The sequence below is a fragment of the Apostichopus japonicus genome, chromosome 11, assembly GCF_037975245.1.
Source record: "Apostichopus japonicus isolate 1M-3 chromosome 11, ASM3797524v1, whole genome shotgun sequence".
Classification (NCBI taxonomy): domain Eukaryota; kingdom Metazoa; phylum Echinodermata; class Holothuroidea; order Aspidochirotida; family Stichopodidae; genus Apostichopus; species Apostichopus japonicus.
In genome coordinates, this window is record NC_092571.1 from 577,224 (window position 1) to 592,622 (window position 15,399).

General features: G+C 38.5%; 1 long non-coding RNA gene across 1 annotated transcript; it reads left to right on the forward strand.

The window, feature by feature from the left end:
- Positions 1–10,661: 10,661 nt before the first annotated feature.
- LOC139976316 (uncharacterized) lies at positions 10,662–14,628 on the forward strand. The gene is made up of 4 exons (XR_011796084.1): positions 10,662–10,914; positions 11,480–11,575; positions 12,226–12,350; positions 13,255–14,628. It is a non-coding gene; the product is annotated as an uncharacterized lncRNA (long non-coding RNA).
- The last annotated feature ends 771 nt before the right edge of the window (positions 14,629–15,399 follow it).

A 15,399-nucleotide genomic window follows, 5' to 3' on the forward strand; every position in this document is an offset into this window, starting at 1 on the left:
CCGCTCTACCAGATGTAGAGTACTTGGATTTATAGATGAGATGAAAGCACAACATGTAGTAAAACATTAAGACATGCACCTTTAATGTAGACCAGTGCATTAAGGATTCACTTCATTAATTAGTAGTCAAACATCTTACACTTTCAATCCTGGGCATTGGCAGTTTTATTTACTCATATCTGGACTAGGAATCTTCAAGAGTTATTGCATCTACTTATTTAATAATACTTACTTGTCAGCAGAATTCACAGAAATCACTGATGAAGATGTGGATGCATGGCCCTGGCATCTGGTTTCCTTAACTGTCAATTTAAAGATATTTAAATTAGTCATATGATGGATCTCAAACATCACAGCCCCTTAATAAGCCCACAGATATTGATAATCATTATTTAAACAACTTAAAATGAGGTGGTTTCTTGTTTGTTTAATATTCTGTAATGTTCTGTATTGCAATTACTACATTATGTACAATTTGAACAGGAAAATGTGAATTAATGAGGAAATAATTTACAGTCCATGTCAAGGTTTATGCAATGCTACCTCTGTTGACCTTGAGCAATAGTACATCAATGCCTTTCACACTCTTAGCAATATACTCCTCCAAAACATTCTCCTATATGTCTCCTGACCTTCGTAATAGGCCTTTACATTTACACTTCACTTTTTTTCTCTGCATCAGTAATGGTTTGGCCTTGTCATTGCCTGCTTTCTAAATCTACTTCTAAAATTTGACCATCAAGCTACTGTTGTAAAATTCCTTAAACATTTTATTCTCAATTAAACTAATAAGAATGCGGCTTGTTTCCTATATCACCATATGAATATTAAACTGTGTACTGAAATTGCTGTCTTGTAATTTTAATTTTCTTATGTTCAATCTAGGAAGAGGAAGAGGAAAGGTGGTAATATGAATTTGTTAGGAAGTGGTGAGCCAAATGTCTATTGAAGAATGTAGTGCCATACCTACAGTTGCTGCTCAACCACTATATATAGCTACAGAGAACATGCATAATTCACATTTGATAATTTAAATTATGTTTGAGCACTGATAATAATGTTAACAAAACCATTTCATCCATCCGTATGATCCAACCATGGATGGACTCGCCTGGACTTAAACTTAATTCAGAGTTCAGGGATCCCCAGTGTTAGACAATACCGGGTCAAAGACATACTGAGTCTGGATTCTGGTCTCAGTCTGGACTACAGTACTGCAAAATAGTGTTACACAATAATCAGAACAGCTGTTTCAATTTCATATATTCCACTATGATGATTACATTTAACACAAACATTTTATATAATCTGTCCCGGTTCTCCTAACATCAATACTGTTTTACTCACATCCACTTTAACAAGGCTCAGGTCATGTTGGATTGGTCTTAGATAGATAGGTGCCTTTCCACAGATTGACTTCATTGGCTGTGTACCAAATCCCCTTGCTGGATATGGAATAGCATCCAGCACTTTGTTGGGAGCATTAGCATTCAGGTTTTCAAAGCCATCACCATCTCTTAGTTTTGGGCCTATACGCCTATAACACCTTCTCCCATACTTCATGAGGACTATCATCAGAGTTGAGAAGACCCTTCTTTTCCACCAATCCAGACTCACTTCAGAAGGTCTTATCCATAGTAAGGTTTTTTTTTCTGAAATCAAAAAAAATATTGAAATATCTTCTTTACACTTCTTCAAAAGTATGATCAACTTAAGTCAAATGAATGATAGATATTACAAATGAAACCAGATCAGCCCAATATATAATCAGATCAAAGGATTCAAAAACCAAATCATACAACAGTAAGTTTGTAGTCATGACAAACTGTATAACATATTGATTTTATATACATCAATCAATTCATAAGTTTGCTCCATAACCACTGAATAATACCTGATATTTTGTCTTTTTGTTTTTGATGATAATCGTAACCTTTGCATTCATGGTGGTGTATGTATGTATGTATGTATGTATGTATGTATGTATGTATGTATGTATGTCTATGTTTGTGACACCGAGCTTGTAAACATGATATCTTAAGAAGGGAAGGTTCGGCCAATTTCATATTTAGTTTGTAGAAGAACCACATTGAGTGCAAGAAGCCTTTCATTTTTGGTGGAGGTCAAAGGTCATTTGGGGTCACACAGGGTCAAATTGTAAAAATGTGTAAACAGGATATCTCAAGAAGGGAAGCTTGGGCAGACCTCATATTTGGTGTATAGAAGTACCACATAGAGTACAAGAAGCCTATTGTTGTGGAAGAGGTCAAAGATTATTTGGGGTCATCAGAGGTCAAATTGTGAAAACCTTGTAAACATGATATCTCAATAAATTTGGAAGCTTGGGCAGATCTCATACTTGAAACATGAAGGTGTTTGGAAATGTACCAACCATATCAAATTTAAGGAGCCTATAATTGCTTTTGTTGGAGGTCAAAGGTCATTTGAAGTCGACATATGCCAAACATTTACTTCACTCCCCTCAGACCTCTCTCTACACTAATACACCTTCCTTAGTATAACATCACAAGGGAAGCTTGTACAGATTGCATATATATTTGGTATGTGATTGTACCACATTGAGTACAAGAAGCCTAATGTTGTGGGCGGAGGTCAATAGTCCTTTGAGCTAACCGGGGGTCAAATAGTGAAAACCATGTTTTACACAATACTTTAACAAAGACAGATGTCATATTTAGTATGTTGATGTTTCTATCACATTTAGTGCAAGAAGACTGTTGTTGAGGTCAATGGTCATTTCAGGACAGCCTGTGTCACTGTGAATTTATATTTTGTCACATCACACTGCTTTTCACATTGCACCCATCACTATGTTCCAATCCTTCTAAGCAAATAATCATTTATAACATTTTCAATTTTCAAAATATTAGGTGTTTTAAAATTCTACCTGTGAATACATCCTCCCGCATGACTATAAATATGTGAAACCTGCATATGTCATTGATTATTAATTGGTTACTAAACAGCAAAGATTTAGCATTTGCAAGATTTGAAAACCTATGTTGTTATCTTGTTCTTTCACATTCCCTGTTGAATCAGTCAGATTTGTGACGTGTTAAGACCTTAACAGTAATGTATAGTTGACTGATTGTGATTTTTTATTGCACTGATTGTGATTTTTATAATTTAAATAGTATAAGTAAATAATTTTAGCTTACTATACCTTGTTAATTGAATTAAAATGATTTAAATCAGCCTAACTTTCCAATTAATGAACTTTCTTTTTCATTCCTTTGATTTCTTTTGTCCATTTTGATAATGTTGTGTACAAGTTTTATGTTAACAATGGAGACTTGGCAACAGTCATTGCAAAATCATATTCATGTTTTGTGTACTTTCTTTTCCTTTAACCACTTAAAAATGCTCTAGTACAAAGCCAGCATGAAGCATGCATTAATATCACTGTATGATGTATTCTGCACTACAAATTTAACACAGAATGCAACCTTTGGATCAAAATATTATAGCAACTGTCTGAAGGCCTAGGCTCCATACTGGAAAGTACGACCTTTTACACAAAGATCTTTGGAGTATGGAAATGTACGCCAATAAATTTGGCGTACGGCGTACATTACTGCCCCAGGGAAAAGTACGACAGTTGGCGTGTCGTATCGCGTAAGCATGGAGGAAAATTCAGCCACAACAGTGCAAGTGACGCAACATGGTTCAGACCATCGAGTTTAATAAATCTAGAGAAACTTTCACACAGTAAATACGCGCGTACCATGCATGGAGGGTCATGTGATGTGTTCCAAGGTGGTACTAATATATTACTATCCCCATTATGCATGATGATTCACCCAAATTTTCATTACACGAAACCTCCAAATATGCAATTACAGATGTAAGTTATATTGTCCGGGAAATGCCATTTCCTGCGATCTGGGAGGCATTATTGACCAAAATTTTTGGGGTACGCTCCGCGCCAACCGATGGTGGCGCTCCGCTTAGATAGTGTTGCGTACAAATACAGAACCATAATTACATCCACCTTGGCGTATTTCTTTGGCGTACGGTCAAAGTACTTTCCAGTATGGCCTAGGCTGAAGATTTAAACTGCATTTAGAATACATAAGGCTATTTATTTGGCTAATTTTAGCTATGTGTACACTTCAGTCTTGACTAGGGGGCCAATTAGCTGTAACCTGTTCTCTCGATTGAGACTTTCCGGGAAAAATTTCCGGTAAAAGTTACTAAATTTCCCAAACATGCGAATGAAATTAACAACTTCAAAATTTAGAACGTAAGTCCTAGCCCTACCACAGTACCACTGCCACATAGTATTCATACTAGTAGTACCAAAGGGTATCATTGCGGCATCGTGAAACCGATTCCTACACAAACTAGGCTATACTTGTTTCGCCGTTATTGCCAACAAATGACGCTAAAAGTTTACCAATCGTGAAATTACCATGGTTACGGCTCATGAAATAATAAATTTCCAATTACAGACCAGTGAATTTGACATCTGTTCCGGCGAAAATAATGGAGATGCTGTTAAAAGACCGAATTGTTAACCATCTTGATGATAATGACTTAATACTAGACACACAGCATGGTTTCAGGAAAGGACGTTCTTGCTTATCAAATATGTTGGAATATTGGGACAAGCTAACAAATTATATAGATGAAGGAGTGCCAGTAGATGTGATTTATCTTGATCTGCAAAAAGCATTTGACACGGTTCCACATAGACGGTTGATTACAAAACTAAGAGTACATGGAATTAAAGGCCTAATATTGAACTGGATTGAAGAATGGTTGTGCAACCGACAACAGAGAGTAGTATTAAGTGGGGAAGTATCCCAATGGACAGAGGTGATAAGTTCGGTGGTACAGGGATCAGTGTTGGGACCTGTGTGTTTTACAATTTATATGAACGACTTGGACATCGGAATGCAATCTGAAATCAGATGAAAGAAATGGCAAATAAAATTCAACGTGGACAAATGTTCAGTAATGCATTTCGGTCATGCAAATCCAAAGTTCAAGTACAAGATGGGAGATCAGGAATGACAGGAAACAGAGGAAGAAAAGGATTTGGGAGTGTATGTCAACTCATCTATGAAGTTCAGCAGACAGTGTGCAGAATCGGTAAAGAAAGCAAACAGAATGATAGGCATCATCAAGCGAAACTTCACAAACTTTGACCGCAAAGTGGTGTTGAATTTATACAAAGCCCTGATTAGGCCTCATCTAGATTATTGTGTACCTGTCTGGAAACCATACTTGAGAAAGGATATTCAACTACTAGATGGAGTACAGCGGAGAATGACGAAAATCATCCATGGTATGAGAAATAAGACATATGAAGAGAGACTGAAAGAAAATCATCCATGGTATGAGAAATAAGACATATGAAGAGAGACTGAAAGAGTTGAGACTGATGACAATAGAGCAACGCCACCTTCGTCAAGACATGATAACATTTTATAACATAACAAAAGGAAGGATAAACATGCAAGTTGATAACTATGTGGACATCTTGAGGGAGAGCAATACCAAAGGACACACAATGAAAATTTGGCCCTCAAGAGTACGGTTGGAAGTACGAAGGAAGTACGTTGAAAGGAACTCTTATTTTAAAAGAATTTGGAAGGTATGGAATACACTACCACAGGGGACAAACTAAAACGAATGACAGCGAATGACCGAATGACAATTGACTTTGTACAGGGTTAATTATCACTTGCGAATGACAGCGAATGACAGCGAATGACAACGAATGACAACGAAGGACAGTGTTGAGTGGAGATAGAATGATTCAATGTGGAGTTATTGGTTTTCTGCGCAAAAATGATTTGCGGAAAATCGCATGTTGCGTGGTTGTAGGGTTTTGGTGTAATTTACGGATAGAAACCACAGGGAGTGTTTTTGTGTGAGAATGCGCTTGAGTGCTGTGCTTTTTACCTCTGTAGATTTATATAGAAAGATAACTGAAGCCGTTTAAAGATTACAGTATTGTCAATTTCTAACAATTAATATCGAAAAAATGATGTTAAATTTACTTTTTAAAATCAGACTTATAATTTCGCTTGCTATAAGGTGCGTTTTTATCTTGTCCGTACTATACTAGATCTAGATACCCACGAAGTCTGAACTGTGATATCCAGTTGAAGCAAATGTCTGTGCTGTCATTACTGTCATTCGTTTTAGTTAACGCAATTTTTTAGTGTGTACAACATATTGTCATTCGTTACGTGTAACGCAATTGTCATTCGTTTTAGTAACACCCTACCACAGGAAGCAGTGACAGCCCAGACACTCAATAAATTCAAGAACAGTATAGCAGATTGTGGGATCTTTAAGGGTCGTGGAGACCTATCCCGATGAGCCATTCCTTCAAACAGACTTGACTGAAGTTGAGGGGATGGCTGTCCAGGTAAATCCAGGTAATCCATTTTAGGGCAGCTAAGACTGGTAAGACTAAGAGATTGACGTATACACGACAACACAATAACAAATCACCGAAACGATGCGGTAATGTAGTAAAAAGTCAGTCAGTTCTTTTTAGCCTAAAATTCCCAATATTCCGTGCAATATACGACGAAAACAATGCAGATTAATTTGGCATAACTTACCGGGAAAAAATCCGCCGAATTTCGGGTATTAACGATACAATACTTTGATTCTTCTTCAACTGCACACAAGTTTCGGCCATGACACTACAAAGAATAACTACTGCGCATGCGGTAAGTATCAGGGAAAGCCCTATGAAGTAATCGGCTAGATACGGTCAAACGATAGAGGGCGTTGGGAACAAGTCGCCTGAGTCGGAAACTTCCTATGGTTCTGAGGAAATCTGTTCGCTCTCTGGGGAGGCCTGACCTTCGTGTTTAGTCATAGGGTTTACATAGACTGCATGGTATATCCTGAGGTGTTTTTAATGACATGGTGATAAAATCACTGAAGACAGAACTGCATTCCATAACAACCATAGGCGTACGGGACCATTTCAGTTTGGGGGGCAGAACTTTTTGTGCCCGAAAGTTCCCGTGACACTATCTAAGCGGAGCGCCACCATCGGTTGGCGCGTAGCGTGCAATAAAATTTTTGGCAAACAATGCCTCTCAGATTGCCGGAAACGGCACTTCTGATGCCTTGCAAGTTGCATCTAAACATTCTTTATTTTATAATCTCACGTTTTAGAAATTTACACTTCCCCAAAAATTTGGTAAATTAGAAGAAGAAAAACAGGTAACATCACTTTGAAGGGGAAAAATGGGACAGTATATTTTTTAAGCTCATATTTAGTTACCTTATTTATTATTTTAACACAGTACTCAGCTACCTCCAGGAAAACATACATTGTTCAACGACACGTAGGCGGGATAATGTCGCTGTGTCGGGTGAGACTGCAATTTGTCTCACAAAAAAGTATAAAATATAACAAAGAATATGATAAACCTGCACTCCCCCCCCCCCACCATCCATGAAAAAGAAAATGTTTCTTATAAACACTCATGTTTATAAACACTCATGTTGGGGATGTCCAGGTCAAGGGCGGCGGAAGCACGTTTAATCTGGGGGGGGGGGCACCGACATCAAAGGGCACTTTGCAGAAATTCGATTGGACTGATGCAGCCTTATATTTAGTACCCTTATAACTCTCATTGCATTATCATATTTGTGTATACACATCGCTCCATCAACGCCCCCCCCCCCCAAAGGAAAATATGCATACTAGCACCGCAATATCCAATGCGCAAATTGGGAAACCAAGAACAAGTTTTCTTTTGAGACAAAATGAGGTGAAATCATGCTAGTTGCTAATGTAGGAATCTTCCGAATTAGAGGGGTTTTTTCTTGTTAATATCTTAACAAATTTTTTCCATTCGAAATAGCTTTTCGTTTGCCCCACAAAGAAATTCATTAAAAGTCACGGGCTTAGCCAGGATTTGCAAAGTTATATGCACGACTATCTGAGCGGAGCATCACCATCGGTTGGCGCGGAGCGTACTAGAAAATTTTTGGTTTTACAAACCCCTCAGATGGCCGGAAACGGCCCTTCCCGAGTGTTCATTCTGGTTCCCTGGCCTCTTGCTAACTTGAGGCACCTCAATTTTTATGTAGAAATAAGGCACATTTTTAACCTGAGGCAAAGTGGGGGGCACGTGCCCCCTGTGCCCCCCCCCCGGTTCCGCCACCCTTGGTCCAGGTAAACAATTGACTAGTTAGAAAAAATTTGATCGTGCAAAAAGCGTGGTAGCCTGGATGAACTGCGCTTACGGTGGTGTTACACGGAATTATTCGGGCATCATGATGCTAAATAAAGAAAATCATAGAATTGTCAGGCAAAAATTTTGAAAAAGATTCGGGCAAGCTACTGCATAATATAGTATATATATTTCCAGAGGACAAGAAATTCGGGCAAAAGTCCTGAAAAATTCGGGCAGCTGAAGAGCTGGAAAAAAAATATATATATATATATATATATTTGTTTTTTTTCGCCTCTTAGACTGCCCGAATTTTTCAGGACTTTTGCCCGAATTTCTTGTCCTCTGGAAATTTGGGGGGGCAGTCTGCCCCCCCTGCCTCGTACGCCTATGCTATATCCATAGTGTCCATATACTTTTCGAAGTTTGTTCCGGTATGCGCACTCTGTGTTATTATTTAAATTGCAATTATTACAGTACAGTACAGTCAATTAAAACTACCGAAGCGCCTTTGGGCGGAAACAGCGCATTCATGCATACAGTTAATGGCAGTGCGGTACTTTCCCCACCTACTTGCAGGGCGGTGGTGGTAAACAAATCTGGATGGGATGACATGCACGCGCCTACTGCATTGTCACGAGATTGCGTCGACTAATAGGGTAATCGGGTTAGACTCCCAGTTCTTATTGTAACCAGTGACGTCTAAGATAAATTTGTAGCGTTTACACAAAACCGTATGCTTATCGATTTAAGTACTGGATATACCTTTCAAGTTCATACTTCTGACAGGTTTCAAGTTCATGGCAGCCAGATGGAGTCAGGGAAAGCCCTCCCTCCCTCCCCTCCCCTCCCCATTATACAGTGCATGGGGAGTCCTGGAGAAGATTTTCAACTGGCAATCATTAACCTACCTAACCCTAAAAGTTTACGAACAAAATACGCTGTGTTTGTTGTATTTCTGTGAATTCTGTCGAAGTCATAATAGTTGTTTCTATAACAGTGTATGTTTTTTTTCTGTTTGTCAAGCCAGTAGAAGGGAAGAACCGAGCTGGCCGTTATCATACAAGTCAGTGGCGTAGGAAGGTACTTTTGAGTGGGGGGGGGGGCTGAAGACTGATGGCCGGCCTGGGGGAGGGGTCTAAGGTGTCCCCCTCCCCTTTGGAATTTTTTGCATTTACAGGTGGCCTCAGATGCAATTTGGTGCAATATAGCACACTTCAACACCCACTCCATTTTGTAAACTTAATTTTGTATTTTCATCTGGCCTTAGATGCAATTTGGTGCTCCAAATGAGATTTTTTTTCTCATTTGGAAATGAAAAAGGGGTTTTCTGACTTGCGAACCGGGGGGGGGGGGGGCGGAATGATACTTCCGCCCCTCCACATTTTTCACTGGGGGGGGGGCTGGCGCCCCCCAGCCCCCCGGTTCCTACGCCCTTGATACAAGTCACTGAATAAAATGTCGATCCGTGTACATGCTACCTCTAACATAATATTAACCCCTCATTACGCACTCTAATACTTGCTAGAAGATTTGTCACTGAATAACATGTCGATCCGTGTAGATGCTACCTCTAACATAGTATTGACCCCTCATTACGCACTCTAAAACTTGCTAGAAGATTTGTCACTGAATAACATGTCGATCCGTGACATGCTACCTCTAACATAGTATTGACTCCTCATTACGCACTCTAAAACTTACTAGAAGATTTGTCACTGAATAACATGTCGATCCGTGTAGCCTACATGTTATACCTCTAACATAATATTAACCCCTCATTACGCACTCTAATACTTGCTAGAAGATTTGTCACTGAATAACATGTCGATCCGTGTAGATGCTACCTCTAACATAGTATTGACCCCTCATTACGCACTCTAAAACTTGCTAGAAGATTTGTCACTGAATAACATGTCGATCCGTGACATGCTACCTCTAACATAGTATTGACTCCTCATTACGCACTCTAAAACTTACTAGAAGATTTGTCACTGAATAACATGTCGATCCGTGTAGCCTACATGTTATACCTCTAACATAATATTAACCCCTCATTACGCACTCTAATACTTGCTAGAAGATTTGTCACTGAATAACATGTCGATCCGTGTAGATGCTACCTCTAACATAGTATTGACCCCTCATTACGCACTCTAGTACTTGCTAGAAGATTTGTCACTGAATAACATGTCGATCCGTGTACATGGTATACCTCTAACATAGTATTGACCCCTCATTACGCACTCTAAAACTTACTAGAAGATTTGTCACTGAATAACATGTCGATCCGTGTAGCCTACATGTTATACCTCTAACATAGTATTGACCCCTCATCACACGCTGTAATACTTAGAAGATTTTAAAAATATTTGAGTGACCATTTTTGGTTTTCTAGCATCTTTGGAAATCAATACTGGTGACCTTTGACCTACACAGTGCACTTTCAACATATGGATCGATATCGATGAATGCTGAAAGCCGACTTCAGTTTCGGTCGATAGTCCGTTGTTATCACAAAAAACAAACTCACTTGCAACTTTCCTTCAAGAAACCAAAAATCCTTTGAAACTTATAGGAGTCTTTAAGCTTAAATCGAGACGATACTCCAAGTTTAGACGTTCCAATTATTGCAGAGACAGACTAACCGTTGTGAATTCAACTCAATCCAATAATTTGCAGCAATATAGAGCAACACCCTCTATGGTCAAGCGGAATTGACCAGAAGGGTACTAAGGTACTGTATACACTATATTTACTTTCCACACTATAAGTATACATGAAGTGGTCCACACTAAGCAAGTATGAAGTGGTCCACACTAAGCAAGCATGAAGTGGTCCACGCTAAACGTGTATGAAGTGATTATATACTCGATATTTAATCGACTGCATTAGTCAAAAAATAACGAGTCTATCAAGGCGCGTTATACCCCTTGCCTTACTTTTGCTGTTTGCATGATAACCTGTACCAAAAATAGCTCGCCACTACAATTACCAAACTTCCAACATAATGAAGACAAGGATATGCATTTCTGAAGGTTTCAAGTACTTCTTTACGCATGTATGACCATTGTCTATAGTATGTAGTCGCATGTACGTAAATTACAGTTTCTTGGAGGCATAGTTAATTTTTACTATCGTTAAAGCAACTATTTTATTATTTCCGAAGAGGGTAGTACTTATCAATCTACTATATATTTGTGTGTATGTCTGTGTACATTGATGAGAGGTACCGTGCAGTCCATTGCTGGTAACCAGGCTTGCCGCAGATAACAAGGTGAATCAATCAATTTCTTTTCTAGATTCAGTGAGTGCAATTACCAGGATCGGACACGACATCATGCGTTTCTTTGCTACTCACTGCTTCATTTTAATCTGGGTTACCATTAATATGGTCGGTAAGTATCGCTCGCCAATAACTACTTAGTTAAAGTGTTGTCTACCTGCTTAGCCTTAATGTTACGATCGTTGTTTCATTGTAACTTACTGCCAATGATTGCTGCAATCCAACTTTATGGGTTAATCTCAAATTTACGATTGTGGTTGTCGCTTTATATATATATATATATATATATATATATATATATATATATATATATATATATATATAGGGGATCCGTTACGACAATGCTACGACAATGGCAATGTTACGTGTATGAGCCATAGTAGAGTAACTTCAGCTTTACAGCATCAAACATAGTGAACTCTCTAGGTTGTAACAACATTTATCTTGTTGGAATGGGATCGAATTGCTCTCCAATTTCTCTTATACGTCATCAGTGGGTAGGCCTATATGAATGGACCAATAACGGGATATAAATAAATAAAATAATTGGATGCATATAATGTCTGAACAGAATGTCAGCGTAAGACACGGGATTCAATGTACTATATCTCCTATGACGACTTTGTTACCATTAGACTCAAAACATATCCCGTTTGTGTGTATGAGCAGGGCAAAAGTCAATAGCAAAGTGTATACGCATGCGCGCACCGGCAAAGCCAGTGTGATCAAAGCTGTAACTGATTTGTTTGTTTTTCTCTTCAGGGGCTGCAAGACACTGTTACACCTGTTCGACAGTGGATGGTTCTGATGAAAATTGTGAAGACCACTTCACCTACCGCGAGAATTCAACTGTGAAGATAGACCAAGCTTGTGATACCTACTGCATAGTAAGTTACATACTAACGTTAATTTTTGATGTTAGTAAATAATGAGGCATAAAATGCTATTGCTCTCAGCAGTGGTCGCAGTCCATTATGATTTACATAACACTGGTCAACTGTTCGTATTGTGGTCGATAATGATAACAAGGCTGAATTAGCAATGCAGCCTATCCCGTATAGGTAGACATATCTCCCCGACAATCTCTCGCTGTATCATTAGGTCTATAGTGTAATTAACAATCCAATGATCACTACCAAAATATTTGTTCTTACAACCTGCCATGAACTCCATGTTGAATTGACTGTCCTCCTGTAAAGCCCTTTTCAAACCCTTCAAAATGGCGTTAGCAAAGTGACGGAGATGCCTGCCCGAGTTTAAGTCCATTTGAGACATGTGGACACATGACACATTTGACATGATCAAAGTGACACAATAATAACACTTTTTAACCTGTGCATTAGTTCCTTTCCCTAAGAATTAAAACATCATTTTAAATCACAGATAAATGTCTTATCATTAACTGCCAAAGCCTATCACCCGCTTATTATATCTTTATTTTCTCGAGAATATTAACTTGGAAAAGAGCTAATAATTGCCGTTCTAGTCACACATATCTCTATTCTTTTCCATTGGTTATAATTGAACAGTCAGTTGTCCTTTGTTCATTCTTATATAGTTATACATAAAAAAAAAACGAATTTATCTGAGTCCCCTCGCGTTCTTGCTTGAATCGAATAAAGTGGTTGTTGTCCATCGCTACAAGGTATACAAGGTACTGTGATGCCCCCGACATAGAAATGGTTATGAAGGGATCGCATACATACAGAAATATGTACAGACATATATGCCTACATAATTGAATTACGGAAGCAACCTGTAAAGTACAATGCCCCTATAATTTCTTTACAGAAGCACGAGGTTCGTGTGTCCACAGTACTTCGAAGCATCTATCGCCCACACGCCATCACTCGGACCTGCGGACCAACGTGCCTTGACCTTTGCACGGATGTCGATGGCATGGAAACATGTTTTTACTGCTGCCTAGAAAACCTTTGCAATGTAGGCTCTTACAGGCTACCGTACAAAACACCGCACCTTATCGGGATCTCTCTGTGCGTTCCTGTACTAGGAATGTTATGGTGACCTTGTAATAAAGATGGCGATTTACTTAAACATTCGAAAAGCCTTAGTAGTCTAACTAAGCTGAACAAGTTTGGTTTCTTATCAGCGAACATTCACAAGCAAATTATTTCCAAAATATGTAATGTTAACATTCATGAAAGAAATCTGCTTCTACGGACATCTATGAACAAAATTGTCCTAGCCACTCTGAAAACAGCTGCAACTCCCATTAAAATCCATCAAAGATTGACCATTTACTAGTCTTTTCTTAAATCTAGTTTTATTTATGAATAAACATTAGCTAATAATACATGCTGTAATACAACATAACTTGACAACCTAGTGACACTACGTAAAGTGGAGTTGACTTAGTGGGCTGGTCACGGAGGTCTTACACAGGAAAAACATTTCCGAGGGCGCAGAGAACAAATAAATTGGCATAAACTCATTAACAAATGGTATTCATTATTCGCGTCTCTGTTAAACTAAAATTTGGAATGCTGTTATGGTAATATTTGCATGAACGTAGGATCTTTTACCTGGTAGAGTGACATTACCGTACAAATTAACCAGCATTGAACTGGCCAATCTTTTCCTTCTCAAATATGAGAGTTAGTAACAGGGATTATCTCAACATTTTAAACCTCATTGCCTTGCATAGCTCTGAGCAAACAGTTCTGGTTGTCACTGCTACAAAACATCAGCTTCGTCTTACTGATAATAAAGTTCTCTTCGTAGGTTAGATCCCCAGTTTGCATTCCAATAACTGTACATCAAATAGAACATAACTGAACACTTAATCATTCGTTTGTGAATGTCTATGAAAAAATAAATATTAACATATCCCCGAAGAATAGGCTGGACCTATAGAAACACGCAGTAGACACATAACAAACATGAGTCACATTGTTTACATCTAGAGGACATGTTGCCATAGATCATAGTACAAACAGTTTTATCCTCTAAACTGGTTGCCAATTATTGGTATTATTGGAATGTTTCAAAACGCGCATTACAATTGATGTAACCTTTTGTAGATTGTGTTCACCATAGAGACGTTGACTACACCTAGTATCTATATTTCTTTTCTAACAATGTTGTCTTATAGACACGGTTTCATATATTCATCATATAAATAAAGGATTAATTGACATTTTAAAATTATGGTCTTTTGTCATTGTTACGTGAAGCGGAACTTGACTATTAAAACCAAAAATCTGGATTATTCAGTTCAATTATACAATCTAGCGAGCTTTGGAAGCTGTAGCAGTTTGTTAGCTTAATGTCATCCAAGTCTGGTAAAATTTGACGTAAGGGATAGTGTTTCACTTTTTAGAACAGCCTACTGTAGGGTGGGGGGGGGGGACTGAGGCAGCATCATGATTAGGGGGAAAATAGCCCAATCCCTTTCCCCTCGACGCCGCCACTGGTACTGGAATCAATGTGTGTGTTGCCTATATAGAGGTATAAGCGACATATTGCAATTCCTCATTAACTTGTACCAGCAATTTGTGTAAACTAAGTTAATTCTAGTGGGGATCTTGGTGTTATATTGGCGATCTGGATTTCCTGTTATCACAAATATAAGTTTATGTAGGCTCAGTTACTAAAGCTGGAGGACATAGCCATTTAACGAATATTGAACCTAACCTTGACATAAACTCTGTACCGACCCCTATATAACCTTTATCCCTATAACCTTAAAGGAGGCTTAGTCTGTCTAAAGTGAAAGATAAATCTTTCCACCCCAATAAACTATATCCCTATGAACTCTTCCCCTATAACCTTTATCCCTCCAACCTCTGTCCCTATTATCTCCTCCCTAACACACCAATTTTCTCTACCCCAGTAACCTCTAACCCTATATCCTCTATCGCTACAACCTCTGTCCCTATAACATTTTCCCTCATAAATCTCTTCTCAATAACATGT